The sequence below is a fragment of the Podarcis bocagei genome (assembly GCF_964188305.1).
Source record: "Podarcis bocagei genome assembly, chromosome: 10".
NCBI lineage: Eukaryota > Metazoa > Chordata > Lepidosauria > Squamata > Lacertidae > Podarcis > Podarcis bocagei.
Genome location: NC_138135.1, coordinates 3,019,569 through 3,042,636, shown reverse-complemented (window position 1 = coordinate 3,042,636; position 23,068 = coordinate 3,019,569). Strand labels below are relative to the sequence as shown.

Genomic DNA, 23,068 nt, shown 5'->3' with positions numbered 1-23,068 from the left:
TTTATTGAAGACGGTTGCGACAGGACTCCCACCTGCCACCAGGTGGAACAAGATGGAAGCCCCGAACAAAAGAGAACCCAAAATTTTATTAGCTGCTAATCCCTATGTTACAGTCCCCAAAATACATCATGAAAGGGGAGGTGTGGTGGCTGTAATCTGAGCATCCTGGACCCTGCCCCATGGTTCCCCTTGCCCTCCACCAAACATCTATCAGGTGAAAGAAAAGAGATATTTACATTTCCCTTCTAGGAGCAGAAGTGCATCAGTAGCCAGAGTGGAATAAGGGGGGGAGGAAGTGCAAACAAACATGACCGCCATGTGGCCTGACTTATCCCCACCCCCCCAAGAAGGGAAATGGCCGGCATGCGGCCTACAGCTAGAGGGTGGTGGATGGCTATGGCGGAGGAGCCATGCCCCCCCCCCGGCCACCGCAAAACAAAAAGGTTTACCCCCCCCCCCCAGCCTATCTGGGCACCTGCCCAGAAAGAAAAGCCACAAAATTGCAGCCTAGCCTGGTGGAGGGGCCATGCCCCTTCCAATCAGGCCAGAACTTACCTTAATCCGGACACCAGGACACGCTCCTGAGGATCCTGATCCTGGAAGGAAGAAAACCAAAAGGGGCTTGGAGAAAGGGGTCGGCCTCCATTCTTTGCCCCACCCCCAGCCGGCCACCCATTGTCCTCCCTGACCTGTTTCCCAGCCAAGCTAATCCCACCCTTTTGTCTTCATCTGGCTTGGTTCTTTCTGGAATGGCTACCTGCCTGGCACTCAGGTATCAGGATGCCAGGGATTATCACCCAGGCAGAGGGGCTGCTGAGGAGCTGAGCTCACATGTCTATAGGAATTTCTGAAGTTACCCCAGTGAGCCAGTACATAGAGACATTTATCAGTGAATTCTTACATTTGGTATTGTGCAGGAGAGGCCCTTTGAATAGATAGGAAGAAACTGTGATGAAGTGCTTTGTGGGAAGAAATCACAAAAGTGATGGTGCTGATTTTGGTGGTGGGCTACATGTGCATGATATCTGCTGAAGGTGAAACCCCCCCCCCAACCTATACAGATTCCTGCAACAGTCTGGACAGGTCAGTGGTTTATGGGGTGTAAAGAGGATAGAGATTGCAGGAAGGAATGGGTGGGGGGACACAACCCCCCACTTTCCAGGGATCCCTCTGGCTGCCTTGAAGGGGTGGCCGATTCCTGGGTGGGAGGGAGAAGCCAAGGCGGCCCCTCCAGAGATTCCCCACGGGAGCCACTATGGATAAGTCTCCCCAAAGACTGGTTTCCTATCTCCCCCCCCCCAATTCTGCCCTTCCCTGCCCCAGGGATGCTCCCCCTCCCCACTTCCTCGACTCCCTCCCTCTGTCCCAGAGTCTCCACTGAACCCAGAGGCCCCCCTTGGCGCGGCTTACCCCACGCCCTGCGCCCCCATCTCTCCCTCTGCGCCCCTTAACCCTTTCATCTTTCATGGTCTACGTCTTTCCGCGCGGAACCCACAGAGTCCCAGGGATGCCTGCGCGGGCAAATGGGTCGAGGGGGCTTCGTGGGATCCCCTGGGTGGGCTTCCTAAGGGTCCAAGGAAAACCTCCTTCGCTGTACGCGTGCAGGGATCCAGATCCTCGAAAGGCGCTTTGGGGAGCTGGCAGGGTCTCTGGATCCTTCTCTCACCTCCCCCCCCCCCCCGCGACCCCTTTACCTTTTTGTCCTCGCTCCCGATTCTCCTTTCCTTTCCTGCAACATCCACGTGGGTGGGGGGGATTTACCTGCCGCCCCTCCTCCCCTTTCCGAAAGCGCCCCCCCCTAGAGCTACGGCACAGAGCAGCAATCCGGCGCAGAAGCTCCACTTGCGGGAGAAGCAGGCAGGTTGGGAGGGGGGGCTCACCCCGCCCCCACTTTCCCGAAGCAGGAGCCGGATGGCGAGGAAGAGGAGCAACATATTGGGGAGGGGATTTGGGCTTTGCGGAGGCGGGGTCTGGGAAGGGTGGAATTTGGGGGGCAGGGAGCAGAGGAAGGTGTCCCCCCTCCCCTCCTCCTCCTGAGAATCAGGAGAATGGGGGAGGGGCTGATCCCGGCAATCCACTTGCAAAGTGGGGTACCCCACCCCACAATGTTTATATTGCAAAATCCTTCCCTCCCCCACCCCACGCCACGAGCTTAGATCCCTCCGTGTTTTAGGTATTGCTGCTGTTAAATCCAGGAAGGGGGGGGGGCGCAGTCAAGACAGAAATCCATCGGGATGGGGGATTGAATCCTGATACTTTCCAAGGTGAAGCGCAGGGAAGCCTTGCAGCTAGGGGGATGTGTGAATACTGTTGTGGTGCTTTGGGGAAGAGGGTAGTTAAAAGGTGTGGGAAAGTGGGGTTGTGGTGGAGCGATGAACCCCAAAGGACTGAGAATGCACTGTGAACAGGAGTGGCCCACCCAAGCCTCACCCCCTTCCCTAAAAGCCTGACACCCCGCAATGTGACAAGGGTGTGACTCCTGCCCTCAGCAAGCAAAACAGTCCCCCTCCCCACCGGAGGAAAGCAATCTATGGGATGCTGAGGTGCCCTGAGGGCTGTGCGGGACCGCCGTTCCTTGAAATGGAGGGAGCCGTGGGCTGTCAGCTCTGTGCCTGTCTCAGGGAAAAGGGGGGGGCGCCCTGTGGGTTTTGCTAGCAGTTAAATCAGTGGCGTAGCGTGGGGGGTGCCAGGGGTGCCAACCGCACCGGGCGCAACATCTGGGGGGGCGCGAGTCCAGAGGGAAGGGACAAGTTCCTTCCTCCGCCGGGCTCCCCGCCGCCACCGCCAGCCTTGCGCCCTAGCGCGCGCGTCCCCCGCCGTCGCTGTGGCTGCGCTCCGCTCACTGCTCGCAGGAGGAGCAGCCGCTGCAGCAGCGCCGACGCCGCCACCGACGCATGGCCGGGCACGGGCAGCCTCTGCACCCTGCCGCCGCCGCCATCCCCTCGGCCCAGCCACAGGCGGCGGCTGCTTCTGCCTCCATCCTCCTCCGGGCAAGCAGCGTTGTTTGCGTGGCAGCGCCAGCGGCAACTCGCAGGTTAGGGGTTGGGGGGGCGCAAATTACTTGCCTTGCCCCGGGTTAGGGGGCGCAAATTACTTGCGTTGCCCCGGGTGCTGACAACTCACGCTACGCCACTGAGTTAAATTGCACATTTTTTTTGGGGGGGGGAGCTTTCTTTTTGTGTGCCTTGCATTGAGACTCGTGTTTCCAGCTCAGCCAGGGGAGCTGGGGCTGGAGGGCCCCCTGTGTGTGGGGGGGGGAGAACCCCCCCCCCCCGCAATAACCGGCTCCCAGCTCTGTGTATGTCTAAGCATTTTATTGTCTCTATCTCGGCCAAGAGGGGCTGAGGCTGTGAGGAAAGAGGGGGAAGCTGCTTTAAGACCCAGAAGTGGTGAAAAGCAAGATATAGTCTGTGTTCTAGGATTATGATCATATTTTATTCTCTTGCTGATTATGCTGTTTTCAATGTGCATTTTATATTTCCCCTCCTTTAGCAATGTTTTCTTCTGAATGAAGCTGAACTGTGACACCCCCCCCCAAAAAAAGAAAAAAATCTCAGGAAGGTATTTGTTACAGAAATTACAAGGCGGGGTGGGGCACATCCTTAAAGTTGTTAAATGTTACAAATATTATGCCTGAATGTATCCTTTTGGCTTGACAGCTCAGGGAAGATACCTAGCTTTAAAAAATCATATAAAATCAACTCCTTTGCCAGTTTCCTCCATTCCAATGCTATTTTGCCCTTGGAAAAAGGACTCTTTTTTCCTGCCACCTGTCGGACTTGGGTTCGACCGAGCTCCTCCGATGATGATTAATGAACCGAGCCTTTGATGAGGCTCCAAGCACACTCCCCATTCAGCAGAGTATCCAGCACGCAGGGAAGGACGAGAAGTTTATTAGCTACATTGCTAAAGAGTTTTATTTCTAACTACGCAGACAGAAAAGAAATATACATGCTCTCTCTGTGAAAGCAGAGAGCAACTGAAAAACAAAGGAACAGGAAACAGTAACATCACATCCATCTCCTGACTTCCAACAATCTGGAATGTCTCTGGAATGCAAAGCAGAGTCCTGTGACTCCAAGAGCATGGCACAGTGGCAACACACAGAAACCAGCACCACCTCCCCAAGGGTGAAGATGTGTAGACACACCTCCTACCCGAGGAAATGCCCAGAGGTGACAATTGCTGGGCTCACTGTTAGCCAAGGGAAGCCAAATCTCATCACCAGCCAAATCTCACCAGGCTGCAGACATTAAAGGAAGCTCTGTTGTCCTTTTGGGTGGTGGGTACTTGAGACATGTTTGCCTAATATTGTACTTGGGTGTTGCCCTGACATATCTGTCTATGCTAATCTTGTGTAACCCTCCCCTTTCTGACGTTTTAGTGATGTAGCAATAATGCATTGATGATGCTGTGCGAACTGTATTCTGGGATTTGGTGGGAAAGTTTTAAAAGTCAGTGTGGCCCCAGGGTCAGAGTTCCCTCACTGCTGTTTAAACCTGTTGCACAACAGTAAAGGATCTCAGTCTACTGACTGCTCTTTGCTCCAAAATGCTTGGCTGGAATTTCCTCCATTTACTGACCGCATGGACCCACAGGGGACTAGTACCTGGCGAGCTGGGCTGTTGAGTAGTCTCTCAACCCATAATTTTCTTTAACATGTTGAAAAGTCCTTTCCCATTCCCAATACTGACGGCCTGTAATAAAATCGTCGGACTCTTATCTCCTCCTGGCTCCTGAGTTTATTGGCCAGACCTAGGAGTTTTTATAGCCTTTGGGGGTATACAGTGGAACCTTGGTTTACAACCATACAGTGGTACCTCGGGTTAAGTACTTAATTTGTTCCAGAGGTCCGTTCTTAACCTGAAACTGTTCTTAACCTGAAGCACCACTTTAGCTAATGGGGCCACCTGCAGCCGCCACGCCACTGGAGCACCATTTCTGTTCTCATGCTGAAGCAAAGTACATAACTCAAGGTACTATTTATGGGTTAGCAGAGTCTGTAACCTGAAGTGTATGTAAATAAAGCACTTTTGCAATCTTTTCATTTAAACTGCTTCTCCTTTGAGTTTGTTGATTGTTTGTATGGTTTCAACTCCTAAAGTTCTTCCTGTCTGTGAATCTGTTGATTTAGATCTTGTACTAGGACTGAACCTCTATCTACTTTCCTGATATATATAAGGTTTGTGTTTTGTGTGAGTTTGTTGACATAAATCAAGGGTTCCACTCTGACTGCAGCTCCTACCACACGCCATACATTTAAAGAGTTTCTCCCCTGTGTGTCTGCTGATGTTTTCTAAGGATTCCATTCTGACTGAAGCTCTTTCCACACTCAATGCAATTAAAAGGTTTCTCCCCTGTATGAGTCCGTTGATGTCTTCTAAGGGTTGCATTCTGACTGAAGCTCTTTCCGCATTCCAGGCATTTAAATGGTTTCTCCCTTGTGTGCGTCCGTTGATGTGTTCTAAGTTTTCCATTCTCACTAAAGCTCTTTCCGCATTCCAGGCATTTATATGGTTTCTCCCCTGTGTGAATCTGCTGGTGTAATTTAAGGTATCTGTCAGGGAACTGCCATCGGAGCATCAGGTGGTGGAGGGGCTCAGGGAGGAAGAAAGAGACTCAACAGCTGAAGCAGGCACCAGCAGGGGGAGGAGTGATTCTCTGAGGGAATGTGAGCAGGAGGGAGGGCTCAGGGACGCTTCCAGCGAAAACAGTGGGGAGGTATCTGAGTCTCACATAGGGAGACCTACACCTCGCCGGAAACTGTCACGCCGTGAGTCCAGGAGACGCGTTTCCGTTAAGGAGCTCCTTTGCTGGAAACGCTTCCGCAGACAGCCACTGTCGGACTCTACTAGTGACTAGAGCAGACATGTCTGAGGAGCTCCGTCACACACTGAGGTTTGTGGGGTCGCACAAACTCTGAGGGAGCACGATTTTACGCACAAGCAGCTAATCAATCCCCAACAGCAGTCCGACAGTCTTTGTACGCTGCCTGTGCAAGAGAAAGCATCATGAGCGAACCAACCGGAACCGGAGGAGCTGGGGTTGGGGCTGGTCCAAGCTTGGAAGATAGATACCGAGCGTTGGAGGTCCAACTGGCGCTGCAGACGGCGAGGCTGGAGGAGAGAAGGGCTCAGGATGCAGACAAGAAGGGGAGAGCCACTCAGTTCCCCAGAAAGGTACCAGGATTGGTGCAGAAGTTTGGGGGGGGACCCCAAGGATTACCATGCCTTTAGGACAGAGATGCAATATGCACTTAATGTGCAGTTTGATGAATTCCCTGATGAGGAATCACGAGTTGCTTTCGTGATTGGGCATCTTGAGAGGGGGGCGAGAGACTGGGTTCGACCCCTGATGGCAACGCACAATGACGTACTAAAGGACACGATGAAGTTCTTTCGTGCAATGGATATCATGTTTTCCAGCGATATTGAGGAAGGGGTGGTGCGCAGACAGCTAATGGCTTGCAAGCAGGGAAGCCGATCTGTCCGTGAATATTGGACTGAGTTTACCATGCTGGTTCACAGACTGGGTTGGGATTTATCGGCGGCACCCATTCAGATGCTATTTGAAGAAGGTCTTTCGTCGGCTGTGAAAGACGAGCTGTCACGGAGCCCCAGGGCGGGGTCTATGGATCAGCTGACCAAATCTGCGCTGACCATAGGAGCGCGTCAGGAGGCAAGAGCCTTGGAGAGGCGGGAAGGGAGAGGGGAACGTTGGAAGGAGTTCCGCATTCCAGACATTCCTGAGCCAGCTTTCCCGCCGGCAGAGCCGATGGAAATCGGGACAGCGCGCGTGCGCGCATTTTCAAAACCCAGCGAGGGGGCTAAGAAGGAGGGAAAGGGCGCCCGGAAATGCTATCTCTGCCAACAGCCAGGCCACTTTGCCAGAGTCTGCCCCCAGAGGAAGGAATGGCAAGGGATGGTGGGAGCTGTTGAGGGGGGAGAGCAGGGGGAGACGGAGCAGGTAAAAGCCAACGCCTGGTTGCCACAATCAGGGCACTGCAGCCAGGCCAAAGAGCAGTGAAAGTGCCCGTGCCAGAAGCTCCTCGACCTGCTCTAGTGATTGAAGTGTCGCTAGAGCTGCAAAATGGACACCCCCTAAAAATAAAGGCGCTATTGGACTCAGGCAGCTCCTGCAATTTTATGAGCAAGGAGTTTGCTGCTGAACACCAGATACAGACTATCCCTTTAAGCAACCCCCTGCAGGTGACCACGATCGATGGCAGGGAGTTGTTGGGAGGAGGAGTCAGCTTGCAGACGGTCCCAATGATCATGAGGGTGGCAAGGCACACAGAACTGATAGCGTTTAATGTGGCCACCTTGGGAGGCGCTCCCATTATTTTGGGAATGAGCTGGCTAGCTCTACATGATCCGCTGGTTGGCTGGCATCAAAGAGTGGTGTCCTTTGGTTCAGCACATTGCTTAGAACACTGCAAAGGGGAAAAGGGTTCAGCAGGGGCCCAAGCCACCCTAGCAGGGACTGAAGTAATGGAGAAGGTGAAGGTACCACCACAGTATGCAGATCTCAGCGACGTGTTCAGCGAGAAGGAAGCTGACCAACTACCCCCGCATAGGCCCTTTGATTGCCAGATCAATTTACTCCCTGGAGCACAGCTTCCTGTGGGCAAGTTGTATGCCATGTCAGACAGGGAAATGCAGGAGTTGCGAGAGTTTATTGACAAGAACCTGAAGAGAGGCTTCATCAGAGAGTCCAAAGCAGCGGGGGGTAGCCCAGTGTTTTTTGTGGACAAAAAAAACGCGGACAAGCCGAGACTTGTATGTGACTTTAGGAGGTTGAACGCAGTGACTGAACCAGTGGTGTTCCCTATGCCCAGGATTGATGATATTTTGACCAGGGTGCGGAAGGGAAAGATTTTTACAAAGCTGGATCTAAGGGGGGCGTACAACCTGATACGCATAAGGAAAGGAGATGAATGGAAAACCACCATGTTTACCCCTTTGGGGGCATTTGAATATCTCGTTATGCCATTTGGATTACAAGCAGGCTCCGCGTGCTTTCAATCTTTTATGAACCATGTACTGGGCCCTTTGCTCTACAAGAATTGCGTTGCTTTCCTAGATGATGTGTTGGTGTATTCGGAGAATGAGGAGCAACATGTGAGAGACGTCAGAGAAGTGTTGAGGAGACTGCAAGCCAACAGGCTGTGGGTGAAACTGGAGAAGTGTCAGTTTCATACCAAGGAGGTGGAATTCCTGGGGTACCGCCTGTCAGACAAGGGATTGGCCATGGATCCCGGCAAGGTGCAGGCGGTGCTGGACTGGAAAACACCAAAAACCAAGAAGGATGTGCAGAGGTTCCTAGGGTTTGGAAACTTTTATCGTAAGTTCATCCGCAACTTCGCCCATCTGACGGCGCCCATTACTGACTGTCTCAGCAGTAAAAAGAAGTTTGTATGGACGGCGGAGGCGGAGCGAGCGTTTGAGGAGCTGAAAAGGGCCTTCGCCTCTGAAGAACAACTTCTGCATGTGGATTTACAAAAGAAGCTAAGGGTCGAAACAGACGCATCTGACAGAGCCATAGGGGCGGTGCTTCTTCTGCAGCCGGGAAAGGAGGAGTCAGAGTGGCGACCGTGTGCCTTCTTTTCGCGAAAGCTGAACAAATCCGAGAGGAACTACACGGTGTACGACCGAGAACTTCTTGCGATTCATGAGGCGTTCCGGAGATGGAGGCATCTGCTAATTGGTGCCCAACATAAGGTGCAAGTGTGCACGGACCATAAAAATCTAGAGTATTGGAGAACTGCGCGAGTGCTCAACCAAAGGCAGTTGAGATGGGCCCAGGAGTTCTCCAAATTTAACTTTGAGATTTGTTACGTGCCAGGCCCAGAGAATGTTAGGGCGGACGCTCTCTCACGCAAACCTGAATATTTGGAGGGGGAGGGAGCACCTGAAGAAACCCATATCATCCCAGAGGATCGCTGGGTGTGTGGGGCGACTTTGGTGGGACAAAGGGAATTGGTAGAGGGTACGGTGCTTGATGCATACGCCCAGGACAAACTCAGGGGTCTCAGGAGGGAGGAAGACAAACCCGGTGGTTTTGAGGAGAGAAATGGGGCATTGTATTACAAGGGAGCGTTATATATACCCGAAGAGGAATTGAGGGAGAAGGTACTCAAGCAGTTGCACGATAGCCCCACAGCAGGGCATTTTGGGCAACACAAGACCATGTGGCTGGTTACTAGGGAATTTTGGTGGCCCAAGGTCAGGGAAGATGTGCGGGAGTATGTGAGAGGGTGTGAACAATGCCAAAGAGCCAAGGGGGAGAGGCGGGCGCCGGCTGGTTTATTAGAACCACTGCCCACACCTGAAAGACCGTGGGAAGCAGTGGCAATAGATTTCATGACTGATCTGCCAAGGTCTAGAGGGAAAACAGCCATCATGGTGGTGGTAGACCTGTTAACTAAAATGGCCCACTTTATAGCCTGCTCACATGCGGTCACAGCAGAAGAAACAGCCAAATTGTTTGTAGAGAATGTGTTTCGGCTGCATGGCGCCCCCTTGAGGGTGGTTTCAGACCGGGGAAAACAATTTACTTCCAGGTTCTGGAGGAAGCTCATGAGCTTACTGCATGTAGAGGTTAATTTCTCAACGGCCCGTCATCCAGAAACCAACGGGCAGGCGGAAAGAGCAAATGGGGTTCTCCAGCAATATTTGAGGTGTTACGTTAATGACAGAGAGAATGATTGGGTGGAGAAGCTGGCGTTGGCAGAATTTGCCTACAACAATGCAGAGAACGTGTCCACGGGGATGAGCCCCTTTTTGGCTAATCACGGGTGCCATCCCAGAGCCTTCCCAGGGGGGGAAGGGGAGAACTGGAGCGTTCCAGCTGCAGAACAGTTCGTTGAAGAAATGGAAGCGATTCATCGCCAGCTCCAACTCAACTTAAACAGGGCTAAGGAGGAATATAAGAGGCAGGCAGACAAAAACAGAAGAGAAGGTGAAAGCATTAGGGTGGGGGACCAGGTGTGGCTGTCAACCCAAGGGTTGCCATTCAAAGGAGGTTGTAAGAAGTTAAGACCCAAAAGGCTGGGTCCGTTTGAAGTCATGCAGCAGGTCAACCCAGTGGCTTTCAGACTCCGGTTACCGAACCACATGAAGCTGCACCCAGTTTTTCACAGGTCGTTGCTGTCACCGTATAGAGGAGACAGTGAAGGGAGGGTCACTAGGGGACCAGCAATGGAGGAGAAGGAACACAGCTACCATGTAGCGGAGATCCTTGATTCCAGGTGGAAGGGAGATCAAGTAGAGTATTTGGTAATGTGGGAAGGGGAACCGGAGTCGGAAAACACCTGGGTTAGGGCAGAGGATGTCAATGACAAAGTTTTAATAGAGACTTTTCATCAGAGGTTCCCACGTAAACCTCAGCCTGTAGCGAGGTTCAGAAGGGAATACTTTGCCACCACCGATGAGGAAGAGGAGTTGGAGGGGTTCCCAGATTCTGAAGAGGAAGAGGATTCAGCGAGCCAGGACGACGATCGATGGAGGGAGTTGTTCGAGACGTCTGAAGATGAGGAAGATTCTTTTCGGGGTTTTAGCCCTTCACCTCCCAGGGGGGAGGTAATGGGAGGGGGTGAGGGGGGCCCTGGAGGGGAGGTGGATGTCAGGGAACTGCCATCGGAGCATCAGGTGGTGGAGGGGCTCAGGGAGGAAGAAAGAGACTCAACAGCTGAAGCAGGCACCAGCAGGGGGAGGAGTGATTCTCTGAGGGAATGTGAGCAGGAGGGAGGGCTCAGGGACGCTTCCAGCGAAAACAGTGGGGAGGTATCTGAGTCTCACATAGGGAGACCTACACCTCGCCGGAAACTGTCACGCCGTGAGTCCAGGAGACGCGTTTCCGTTAAGGAGCTCCTTTGCTGGAAACGCTTCCGCAGACAGCCACTGTCGGACTCTACTAGTGACTAGAGCAGACATGTCTGAGGAGCTCCGTCACACACTGAGGTTTGTGGGGTCGCACAAACTCTGAGGGAGCACGATTTTACGCACAAGCAGCTAATCAATCCCCAACAGTATCCATTCTGGCTGAAGCTCTTTCCGCACTCCAAGCATTTAAATGGTTTCTCCCCTGTGTGAGTCCGTTGATGTCTTCTAAGGCTTCCACTGATACTAAAACTCTTCTCACACTACATACATTTATATGGTTTCTCCCTGTGTGAGTCCGTTGATGTGTTCTAAGGCTTACATTATCACTAAAGCGCTTTCTGCACCCTATACATTTATATGGTTTCTCCGTTGTATGAGTCCGTTGATGTGTTCTAAGGTGTTCATTATCAGTAAAGCTCTTTCCGCACTCCAGGCATTTAAATGGTTTCTCTCCTGTGTGAGTCCGTTGATGTCTTCTAAGGTGTTCATTATCAGAAAAGCTCTTTCCGCACTCCAGACCTTTATATGGTTTCTCCCCGGTGTGAATCCGCTGGTGTAATTTAAGGTCTCCATTCTGACTGAAGCTCTTTCCGCACTCCAGGCATTTAAATGGTTTCTCCCCTGTGTGAGTCTGTTGATGTCTTCTAAGGCTTCCACTAATACTAAAACTCTTCTCACACTCCATACATTTATATGGTTTCTCCCCTGTGTGAGTCCGTTGATGTGTTCTAAGTTTATCACTCCGATAGAAGCTCTTTCTGCACTCCATGCATTTAAATGGTTTCTCCCCTGTGTGAGTCCGTTGATGTGTTCTAAGTTTATCACTCCGATAGAAGCTCTTTCCGCACTGCATGCATTTAAATGGTTTCTCCCCCGTGTGAATCCGTTGATGTAAACTTAAGTGCCCATGTTGACTGAAGTTCTTCCCACACTCCCTGCATTGGAGTCCTTTCCTGCCCATGTGAGTCCGCTGATTAGTTCTAAGTTTTCCACTATCAGTGAAACGTTTCCCACACTCCATACCTTTAAACGGTTTCTCCCCTGCTGGAGGTCGTTGATATGCACTATGTGTGCTCATTCAATGATGCATATTCCGCATTTCACACATTTTAATTTCTATCCCTAATGGGGAGGAATTTTGCCCCATCCCCTGGAGTTCTGACTGTCTTCTCCATCTCCTTCTTCAGAGTGGGAGGAAAGGGAATCCTATTTTGGTTTCAAGGAAGAGAACAAAGGGAAAGAGAACACATCAAGCTCCATTTGCACCTTCTCCTATTTCAACGTCTCCTACATTCCCTCACCTCCTACCCATGTTCCCAAGTGAAGTTGCAATGTCAAATGATAGTAATTTATGAGCAACTTTCAAAATCTTCAATCAATGTTAATAAAGCAGCTTGATTTTTTAAAGAAAGATGTGCTGTCTGATCTTGTGCCTGTCTTCTGATGCAGGACTATCCTAAAACGACACCGAAAAGCAGGATATTCAAGGCAAATAGATAAACTGTACTTAGTGGAATGTGTAGTATCTTGAAAATGTAGTATTGATTCATTAATAGCTTGAAGGGGACATGAATTTATTCCTGTTCTGTCTTAAAGATCATAATCATACGATGTCATGGGGTGTTAGGAGAGCGGTAGTATCTTTGATGGGGGAAATGTCATGCACCTTCTGGGGTAATTTATCCACCATTGGTCCCCACCCTGCACTCAGCTCTCACCTCTGGCTTCCAGAAGCTTTCAGGATGCAATACGGGCCACAATCCCAGGAACAGCTTCAACCGACCGGCTAAACCAGGTGAGGATATCTGATGGGTCTCAAATTCTTGGTGGGTTGGGGAATTCTGCTGCAGGTGAAGAAAGGCCCTGGTGGATGGAGAGGATTAAAACAACAGTGAATCCCACAGTCAAGAAGGCAGATTCTGCCCATTCTGCAGAGGAAAGTGAAGGGCAGATGGGGCTTGTCAACCGGGGAAGGGAGCTCCTTGAGAAGGAAAACTCTGGTCGTAATACTTTGGTGCACTCCTTCGCTTCCTCGTGAGTTATCTTCAGGAGAAGAAAAAGCTATGGAGGAAAACCTACACAAATCCAGAGTGGACTCTCTAAGATGGTTGGATGCTGCCCTGCACACCTCCTTCCAGCCACTCCTGCAGCCAAGCTGGTGCCTAACATACTGCTCTGCTTTCCTTGGGACCATATAAGCCAGGCTGAGAAGGGGGTCTTGTTGTCTAGGCAGCCCAGGACCCCTAAACACACTGTCCAGGCTGGCAGGACTGCTGACACAGCAGTTTCAGGGGGAGCGATGAACTCAGACCTGTGTATCAAAATCTCTCCAATGTGGAATATGTAAAACAGAAGTGCTGTTTATATCATACATCAATTAAAAATTATTCAGAATATTTGTCTTTTGAAGAAAAGATCACCAAGTATCCGATGGCCCCTTCAAAGCTAATGAAAGTCCTGTGCCTGGAGCTTTTGGGGGTGCAGGACCAGTGTTAATGAAGAAATCTGAGGGCTCCCTTGGACAAAAAAGCAAGGACAGCTGCCAGGAATACCACAGCAAAACAGCAGCCTGTAGGCTTGGTCGTTACTGAAAACTGTCGCGACAGGACTCCCACCTGCCACCAGGTGAAACAAGATGGAAGCCCCGTACAAAAGAAGACCCCAACTTTTATTAGTTACTAATTCCTCAAACTACACCCCTAAAACTACATCACTGATACATCACAAAAAGGAGGGGTTGAGGGAGGAGTTGTGGTGGTAACCTGAGTGTCCTGCCACCTGGCCGGTTCCCCCCTTTCCCCCTCCCCATGAGTACTTTCCATGTGACAAAGGGGAGTTTGCAGTTTCCTGCCCCCAGAGGGAAGAGCTGATCATTGTCCTTTGCTCCAGTCCATGTTGAATCCACTCCTATATGCAAGTTCTTTGTTACCTTGATGGTCTTCTGTCTGGGACCATCAGGGTTGGCATAGCAACTGGGCAGGGCTCCTGTGGATGTGCTGGTATGCTCAAGGGATTATGGCCACCCTGTATTAAACCTATCCCCTTTGATAGTCCTTTCTTCATGGAGCAAAATAAAAGTGGACCGGTGTACTGTATTTTTCACTCGATAACACGCACCTGACCATAACACGCACATAGTTTTTAGAGGAGGAAAACAAGAAAAAAAATATCTGAATGAAACAGTGGATGTATCATTTTTGTGCTTCATGCTGTGGCCACAGACATGTGATTTGACAGAGAGTTTGGGTTAGCCCAATGCAAAAATCCTGTTAATCCATGTGGATCTGTGCTTTGTAACCAAGTTTTTGCACCATTGCAGCCCCAGACAACAGTGGGTGCGAGATTTTTTTGGTGCGGCTGTAGCCATGGATATGCTATGTGATCTGATGTTGAATTTGGGGTGACCCAATGCAAAGATCCTGAGGATCCATGCTTTGTAACCACGTTTTTGTACCATTGCAGCCCCAGGCAACAGTGGGTGCGTGATTTTTTTTGGTGCAGGCTGTAGCCATGGATATGCTATGTGATCTGATGTTGAATTTGGGGTGACCCAAAGCCGAGCTGCAGCCTTAGAAGGGGGAAATGGGGCTTTCGGAGGTGGTTTTTACTGCCCCGCTGCTTCCAATTTTTTAAAAGGCAAATTGCAGGAGAAGATGCAGCAGTCCGTCACTCTCTCACTCCCTCCAAGCACCCACGCTAGTGAACAAACACAGGCAACCACACACTCACAAAGCACACACACTAGCAAACACACAGTCGCGCTGCAGAGTGGCCAAACCTCCTAGCAAGCACTTCCCTGGCTTCTGCTGACCGCAATGAAGACGACCCTCGAAGAAAATGTGTGATGCACTCGGGCCAGTTGGCTCCAGGGACCACACATTCGCTCAATAACACGCATGGACATTTCCCCTTACTTTTTAGGAGAAAAAATCTGTGTGTTATAGAGGGGAAAATACGGTAAATCTGATGTACAGTTGATTTACTATAAATTTATAAGAAAAACGTCGTGTATGTTGTGTGTGTCGTGTAAGTACAAACTGAATGACTGGGGAGGGGGGTACCTGGAACAGCAGGAAAGCTTCTTCCACCATTATCCTTCCAATTGGGATTCAGGCCTCATCATGGGACTAAAACAGCACTGGTTGCACTGGATGATGATCTCCGATGTGCTAGAGTCCAAGGGGAAAACTGTTTCCTGGTTCTGCTGGATCTCTAAGTGGCTTTGGAGACCGTCGACCATGGTATCCTTCTGGACCCTCTAGGGGAGCTGGGGGCCCTGCTCTGCAGTGGTTCCCCTCCTTCCTCCTGGGCCTTGTTCAGAAAGTGGTCTTGGGAGAGGAGTGTTCTGACCCCTAGGTGCTCCCTTGTGGGAGCAACAGAGTTGCCGTAAACGATAATCCCACCCACAAACTCTCATTTACACACAGCCTGTCGATTGGGGGGGGGGTCACACACCTTACCTGTGCTAATGCTGGCAGTCTTTGGCCTGTATAGGCACATCCTGGGTGTTGAGCCTCCAGCCACGGGGGCTGTCTATCATGAAAATGGGTCCTTTGACTGGGAAGATTCACGCAGCCGCTGTCATTGAATTTTGATGGATTGTATCTCAGCTTGTCTGTCAGTCTGACACTGCCTACAAAAAGTTAGAGGAACAAAAATGCCTTTGAGATGCAACTTCTATATCAATCCTGAGAGCCATTCCATGGACTTGGCACCCCTGTTCCTGACGACAGGTGTACATCTTCTGCATCCTCAGTGAACCAGGCAGTGGAAGAGACGCTTAAAGATGGAAGCCTGAGAGAGAGGAAAAGGTTTCTGGCTGCTTCCTGGGTGGGATTGAGGAAACAAAGAGCCGCTTCTGAGAAGGCCTCCCCCCTCCCCTCTTCCTCTGGGGATTTCCTCTCCTCTCCAGGGGGAACAATGGTTGGACCGGGCAGAATTGCTGTATCTGCCATTAATTTGATTTTGATTTTATATTAGAATGAGTTGCTTTTAGAATGCATTTTAATTAAATGATCATGAGCCCGGCTTCGCCCGGGGAATGGTGTTATATAAATTTATTATTATTATTATTATTATTATTATTATTATTATTATTATTATTATTATTATTATTATTATCTGGGCAGGGCAGGGGCTTATGGGGTGGGAAGCGGGTGAAGCTTGCAGGAAGGAAGGTGCGTCTTGCTAATGGAGAAATCTGAGGGGCCCCCTGGAGAAAAAACAAGGACACCAGCCAGGAATACCAGAGCAAAACAGCAGCCAGTAGGCTTGGTATTTATTGAAGACGGTTGCGACAGGACTCCCACCTGCCACCAGGTGGAACAAGATGGAAGCCCCGAACAAAAGAGAACCCAAAATTTTATTAGCTGCTAATCCCAATGTTACAGTCCCCAAAATACAGTCTGGTGGCTGTAATCTGAGCATCCTGGACCCTGCCCCATGGTCCCCCTTGCCCTCCACCAGACATCTATCAGGTGAAAGAAAAGAGATATTTACATTTCCCTTCTAGGAGCAGAAGTGCGTCAGTAGCCAGAGTGGAACAAGGGGGGGGGGGAGTGCAAACAAACATGAACGCCATGTGGCCTGACTTATTTCCCGCCCCCCAAGAAGGGAAATGGCCGGCATGCGGCCTACAGCTAGAGGGTGGTGGATGGCTATGCCCCACCCCACCCCGCCACCGCAAAACAAAAAGGTTTCCCCCCCCCCGGCCTATCTGGGTGCCCGCCCAGAAAGAAAAGCCACAAAATTGCAGCCTAGCCTGGCGGAGGGGCCATGTCCCTTCCAATCAGGTCAGAATTTACCTTAATCTGGCTGTCAGGACACGCTTCTGAGGATCCTGATCCTGGAAGGAAGAAAACCAAAGGAGGCTTGGACAAAGGGGTTGGCCTCTTTTCTTTGGCCTTTGCCCCACCCCCAGCCGGCCATCCATTGTCCTCCCTGACCTGTTTCCCAGCCAAGTTAATCCCACCCTTTTGTCTTCATCTGGGTTGGTTCTTTCTGGAATGGCTACCTCTCTGGCACTCAGGTATCAGGATGCCAGGGATTATCACTCAGGCAGAGAGGCTGCTGAGGAGCTGAGCTCACATGTCTATAGGAATTTCTGAAGTTTTCCCAGTGAGTCAGTACATAAAGACATTTATCAGTGAATTCATACATTTGGTATTGTGCAGCAGAGGTCCTTTGAATAGATAGGAAGAAACTGTGATGAAGTGTTTTGTGGGAAGAAATCACAAAAGTGATGGTGCTGATTTTGGTGGTGGGCTGCATGTGCATGATATCTGCTGGAGGGACAACCACCCCCAACCTATACATAGATTCCTGCAACAGTCTGGACAGGGCAGGGGCTGATGGGGTGGGAAGATGATAGAGGTTGCAGGAAGGAAGGGGTGGGGGGGATGGGACCCCCACTTTCTAGAGATCCCTCTGGCTGCCTTGAAGGGGTGGCCGATTCCTGGGTGGGAGGGAGAAGCCAAGGCGGCCCCTCCAGAGAATCCCCGCGGGCCCCATCACGGAGACGTCTCCCCAAAGACTGGTCTACCTATCTCTCCCCCCGCCCATTGCTGCCCTTTCCTGCCCCAGGGATGCTCCCCCTCCCCACTTCATTGACTCCATCCATCTCTCGCAGAGTCTCCCCTGCACCCAGAGGCCCCCCTTGGCGCGGCTCACCCCTCGCCCTGCGCCCCCCCATCTCTCCATATGGAGGACCCCACCCCCAAGACGAGCAGAGGAAGCACAGAGGGGTCTATCCAGGCGTCCCTCACACCCCTTAACCCTTTAATGCCCACCTCTCTCCACGTGGAACCCACAGAGTCCTGTAGCAAACTGCATTTTTCAGTTATTGGTGGACCTTCCTGCTAAATGAAAAGCATAGGCCACTATTGAGAAAATATTTCTTCCAAGGTGCTAGAATACCACAAGTAACTGAGCAACAAAATATTAATTTTACGTGATATCCTATGTCTAACTATGTGCACTGTTACACTGTTATATTTCTATGCAAATATCCTTAAGAAGCATGACATCCAAGTCCCTGTCAGGTTCACATGGACACACGCATCTGGGACGGAGAATAGCAGGTTAATATTTACCACCTTAAATTGTGTGGAGAAAAGGATTGCAAAGTAGCCACCTTTGCAATCTTATTTCCGAATGGGGGAACTGTAGCAGGAGACCCCCCCCCATCATGTTCAGTTTCTGTTAATTGGTTCTCGTGGGAAACTTGCAGATTCTAGCTTCACCAATTAACTCAAGCTGGTGTCAATTTACTCTTGGCAGAAAGCCCAGGTCTGCTTGACCTAGAAACTACTCACTCTGATTGGTTAACGAGCAGCACTCAACTCTGTTATCTAGGGATTGCTAGCACAGTTTGGTGTGAGGTGTGTTAGGAGTAGAAGTGCTGTGTATGGTTTTGTGAGAGAGAGAAAGAGAGGATTTATTTTGCTTTTATTTGTATGCAGAAACTCTGCTGGTTTTATTTTTCCTTTTAATAAATCCTGTAAATAGTTATTCTGAGTCTAGCTGACTAGTCATTACTGCCGCAACTAGCTTCCTCGCTGTGCAGGAAAACTCTGCTACGTTTGGGCTAAAGCCAATAGGGCTATGCCTGACACTTCAAAGTTCCATGAGGTTATGGGCATTGTGCTGCCAGCCTGAGTTGCGGTGGTGTCAGCATCAACGGTGTTGGTTCCAGTAGTTCCAGAAGTTGTTGTTCCTGTCGGTGCAGCAGGTGGACAGTGGCTGGTTCCTGACTGTGGTGAGCTGGTGACGCAGCGGACACAAGGACAACAGCTGCAGCGTGTGAGTGCTGGGTGCTGTGGTTCCTGTTTTCTCTCTCGGTGGTCGTGAGTAGCTGGTTCCGGGTTCCAGGGACATCGCTCTCAAGATGGCCTCACAACCAGTTCAGATGGCTTTTGAGCGTCTGAATGACTCCAATTACTTGCTGTGGTCGGAACGCATGCAGGCAGTGCTGCAGAGGGATCGTCTCTGGCAAGTGGTGAGTAAGTTTCCTACGAAGCCTGATGATGAAGACCTCGATAAAGACCAAAGAGCAAGGGCCACAATTGTCTTGGGGCTGGAAGATTCCCAGTTGCCATATGTGAGGGGAATCAAGACAGCTAGAGGTGTGTGGCAAGCACTTAAAGAACTCCATGTGCGTGAGACAGCGGTTTCCAAGCTGTTCATTCGCAAGGCATTGTACAAGGCAATGTTACAGCCTGGGGTTACAATGCAGGAACACCTACACAGTTTACAGTTAAAGTTTGTTGCGCTACAGGAAAGAGACTGTGCGTTAGACCAGCAGGAGAAGGTGGCTATTATTTTGAGTTCTCTCCCGGAAAGCTGGGATAATTTAGTTTTGTCTCTAGAAGGCATGCAGGAGCGTGATTTATCAGTCAGTTACGTTACTGGGCGTTTGATTGAAGAATGGCAGAAGAGGCAAGAAAGGTCGTTGGCTGCAGAGGCTTCTACTGGCGGGCGGTTTGGAAGGAGTTCTCATGCCGTGCCAGAGGTGAAGCAAAAGCAGCGTACTGGTGAGGAGTCAGCGTTTGCTGTTAGGCGTTGTTTCCGATGTGGGTCTTCAGCGCATCTAAAACGACAATGTCCGGAGTTGGTCAAGTCTCAGTTGCCAGTGCAGGAGCAGAGACGAGATCAGCAGCAGCAGCAGCGTAAAAAGAAATTCTTCAAACGAAAACAGTCGGCTCAGCTGGTGACCGGCGAGGTCAAGAGTGCTGATGAGAAACAAGCGGTCTGGGTGGTCGATTCGGGAGCATCTCGCCACATCATGAATTCAGATGAATTGTTTGTTTCCAAGAACTCAGCACAGCGCAGCCAGGTGGCTCTAGCAGACGGAAGTACTTCCGAAGTGATTTCGGGGGGTGCAGTTTTTGTTCCTTGTCTTCGTGAATGCCTGCAAAATGTACTTTGTGTGCCGTCATTAAGGAGCAATCTGATGTCTGTAGATTGTTTGCTAAAAGCTGGGTTTAAAGTGTATTTTGAAGGAGACAGTTGCATTATTAAGAAGGCTGGTGAGATTTTAGGCACTGCTAAGTCAGAGGGAGGCTTGTTTTGGCTTAAAGCAGGATCTCAAGTTGCAGCAGTAGTCAGTAAATCTCAGCCTGCAGTGAATAACAAAGCTATACATGACAACTGTGTGCACTTATTGCATAGGAAAATGGGGCATGCTTGCTGGAAAAGTGTACTAAAAATGTCTGAATTGGCTGATGGGGGTAATTTAAAGAGTTGTAACAAGTACCTTGATTGTAATGTGTGTAAAAAGGTTAAAACCCACAGAGTCTCTTACCCCAGAAGTGACAGAGTTAGTGAGTCACCGCTACAGCTGGTTCACATGGACGTAATTGGTCCATTTGCTGTAAGCAGGGGTGGATCGCGCTTTTCACTAACAATTGTGGATGACGCCACGCGTTATTCTTGGGTTTTTCCCATGAAAAATAAGGGTGACGTGTTCACTAAGTTTAAAGGCTGGGTGGCATCTGTGGAAAGATTTCTGTCTGTTAAACTCAAAAGGATTCAGACGGACAGAGGTGGCGAATTTATGTCAAATGCCTTTAAAGATTGGTTACAAAAGCGTGGCATTGGGCATAGAAAAACGAACGTTTTTTCCCCAGAGGAGAATGGCGTTGCAGAGCGAAAAAACAGATCTTTACAAGATATGATGTTTGCCATGCTTGATGATGCGGATTTGCCCATGTCTTATTGGGGGGAGAGCATGCTCACCGCGTGTTATCTCCAAAATAGGCTCTTTCATCAAACAATAGGTACAACCCCTTACTTTAAATTGTTTCAGAAAAAACCCAAAATTGACCATTTGCATGTGTTTGGATCAAAAGCCTGGGTATTAATTCCGAAACAAATGAGGAAGAAGGGAGATCCTAAGACCAAACAGCTAGTGTTTGTGGGTTACCAGGAGCTGGGAAAAGGTTTCCGCTTTGCTGAAGGGACAAATGGCATTGTGATCTCCAGGAATGCCAGTTTTTGTGAACATAGTGGCTGGGAGAGACTACATGCCAATACTGAGGTTTGGTTTGAACCTTCCCAGGAGCTTCATGACTCTGAAGGTAGACACAGAGAGTCAGAGTCTGAGGGGGAGGAAAGTTCAGATAAGAGCTCTCAAGAAAGTGGAAGACCAGTCGCTAAGCAACAAAAGAGAGGTCGTAGTTCTGAGGAGGAAAGTGGGTCAGAAGAAAAATTTTCTCCCAGAAGATCTAAAAGACAAAACAAAGGAGTGCCTCCGGTGCGTTTTTCTCCTGATACTGCAAATGTGTTTAGTGTAAGTGCAGAACCCAAGAGTTTTCAGGAGGTGTTAAAGTTACCAAAAGAGGAGGCAGAGCTCTGGAAACAGGCAATGGAGGAAGAGATGTCCTCTCTGAATGAGCACAAGGTTTTTACACCAGTAGCAGCGCCTGAGGGGGCAAAGATTGTAGGCTGCAGGTGGGTGTACAAACTTAAACCTCTGGTGACAGGAGAGTACAAATACAAAGCTCGTTTAGTTGCTCAAGGATACTCTCAGAGGCCTGGAAAAGATTATGACGAGACTTTTTCCCCTACTGCTAAGGGGGACAGTGTAAGGCTGATTTTAACGCTTGGAGCAAAGAGAAAACTCCTGTTAAACCATTTTGATATCCAGACTGCATATTTGCATGCATCAATATCAGAAGACCTGTATCTAGCCGAACCGCCTGGTTATGAGACAGGTTCCAATAGAGTGTTGAAATTAAACAAAGCTCTATACGGTCTCAAACAGGCTGCAAGATCTTGGAACAGATGTTTCCATGAGGCCTTAGTGTCATTTGGTTTCAAGCAGAGTACAGCTGACAATTGTGTTTATGTACGTGGTACAGGCAGTGATCAAGAGTTTTGTCTGATCTATGTAGATGATGTATTGTATGCCTGTAAAACAGATAAACAAACTAAAAGGTTTGCCAAGCAATTGTCTAGTAAGTTCAAAGTGAAAGACTTAGGCCCGGTTAGGACATATCTAGGGTTGGAAGTGTGCTGGGCCCAAGATGGCAGCTGCCTAATTAGTCAGCAGAACAAAGTTAAACAACTACTGACTACATACAGGATGCAGGATTGCAAAGGGGCAGCGGTGCCTATGGATCCAGGTTTCATAAAAACACTTCATATAGATGAGAGTCCTGAATTTGAACATCCTGATGTATATCACTCTGTAATTGGAAGTTTATTGTATCTAGCACAGTGGTCCAGACCTGATATTAGCTACGCTGTGGGCATATTAAGTAGATTGGTCTCAAAACCCACACTAAATGCCTGGAAAGGGGTAAAACAAGTTCTGAGATACCTCAAACAGACAATTGGCTATATGTTACAATTAAATTCTTCAGAGGATGAAATGTTGAGTTGCTACTGTGATAGTGACTGGGGAAATTTGCCAGATAGAAAATCTGTCACAGGACTAGTCATAATGGTCGGTGGAGCTTTAATCAGCTGGCGGTCACGCAAGCAAGACGTTGTAAGTGTGTCATCAACGGAATCAGAGTACGCCGCATTGAGTGAATTGTGCAACGAGGTGATTTATTTCAAGCATTTGATGGCAGATTTAAATGTGGATTGTGGAGAACCAGTACAAGTTTACATTGATAATCAAGCTTGTATAACATTAAGTAAAACAGAGGGTTTCAAATCGCGTTCCAAACATATCTCTGTAAAATACCAAAATGTGCGTTGCTGTGTACAAGACAATGTAATCACCTGTACTTATGTATCAAGTGAAGAAAATGTAGCAGATGTGTTAACTAAACCATTGGCAAAGATAAAGAACAAGCGAATGTGCAAGGGTTTAGGTTTGCTGGAAAAATAATCTCCTACATAGGTGTATTTGGAGTTAATTGTTCAGCAGAATCTGTGAGGGGGTGTTCAGTTTCTGTTAATTGGTTCTCGTGGGAAACTTGCAGATTCTAGCTTCACCAATTAACTCAAGCTGGTGTCAATTTACTCTTGGCAGAAAGCCCAGGTCTGCTTGACCTAGAAACTACTCACTCTGATTGGTTAACGAGCAGCACTCAACTCTGTTATCTAGGGATTGCTAGCACAGTTTGGTGTGAGGTGTGTTAGGAGTAGAAGTGCTGTGTATGGTTTTGTGAGAGAGAGAAAGAGAGGATTTATTTTGCTTTTATTTGTATGCAGAAACTCTGCTGGTTTTATTT

At 49.5% G+C, this 23,068-nt stretch overlaps 2 protein-coding genes and 1 long non-coding RNA gene across 4 annotated transcripts in view; 1 reads left to right on the top strand and 2 right to left on the bottom strand.

Moving 5' to 3' along the window:
- The window catches only part of LOC308595857, a 95,629-nt gene that overhangs the window by 33,835 nt on the left and 38,726 nt on the right, over positions 1-23,068 (top strand). The window lies entirely within an intron of this gene.
- The window catches only part of LOC308595650 (uncharacterized protein), a 302,145-nt gene that overhangs the window by 259,700 nt on the left and 19,377 nt on the right, over positions 1-23,068 (bottom strand). The window lies entirely within an intron of this gene.
- Positions 1-23,068, bottom strand: part of LOC308595609 (uncharacterized protein) — a 131,833-nt gene that overhangs the window by 91,967 nt on the left and 16,798 nt on the right. The window contains exons 3-5 of one of the 2 annotated variants that reach the window (XM_081210056.1): positions 15,344-15,516; positions 12,602-12,746; positions 556-596 (exon numbers count right to left, since the gene is read on the bottom strand). The exons of the other annotated variant lie outside the window; for it this stretch is intronic. The gene's annotated coding sequence lies outside the window, so the exon portion shown is untranslated. The remainder of the gene's footprint in view (positions 1-555; positions 597-12,601; positions 12,747-15,343; positions 15,517-23,068) is intronic. 2 annotated transcript variants of the gene reach the window in all.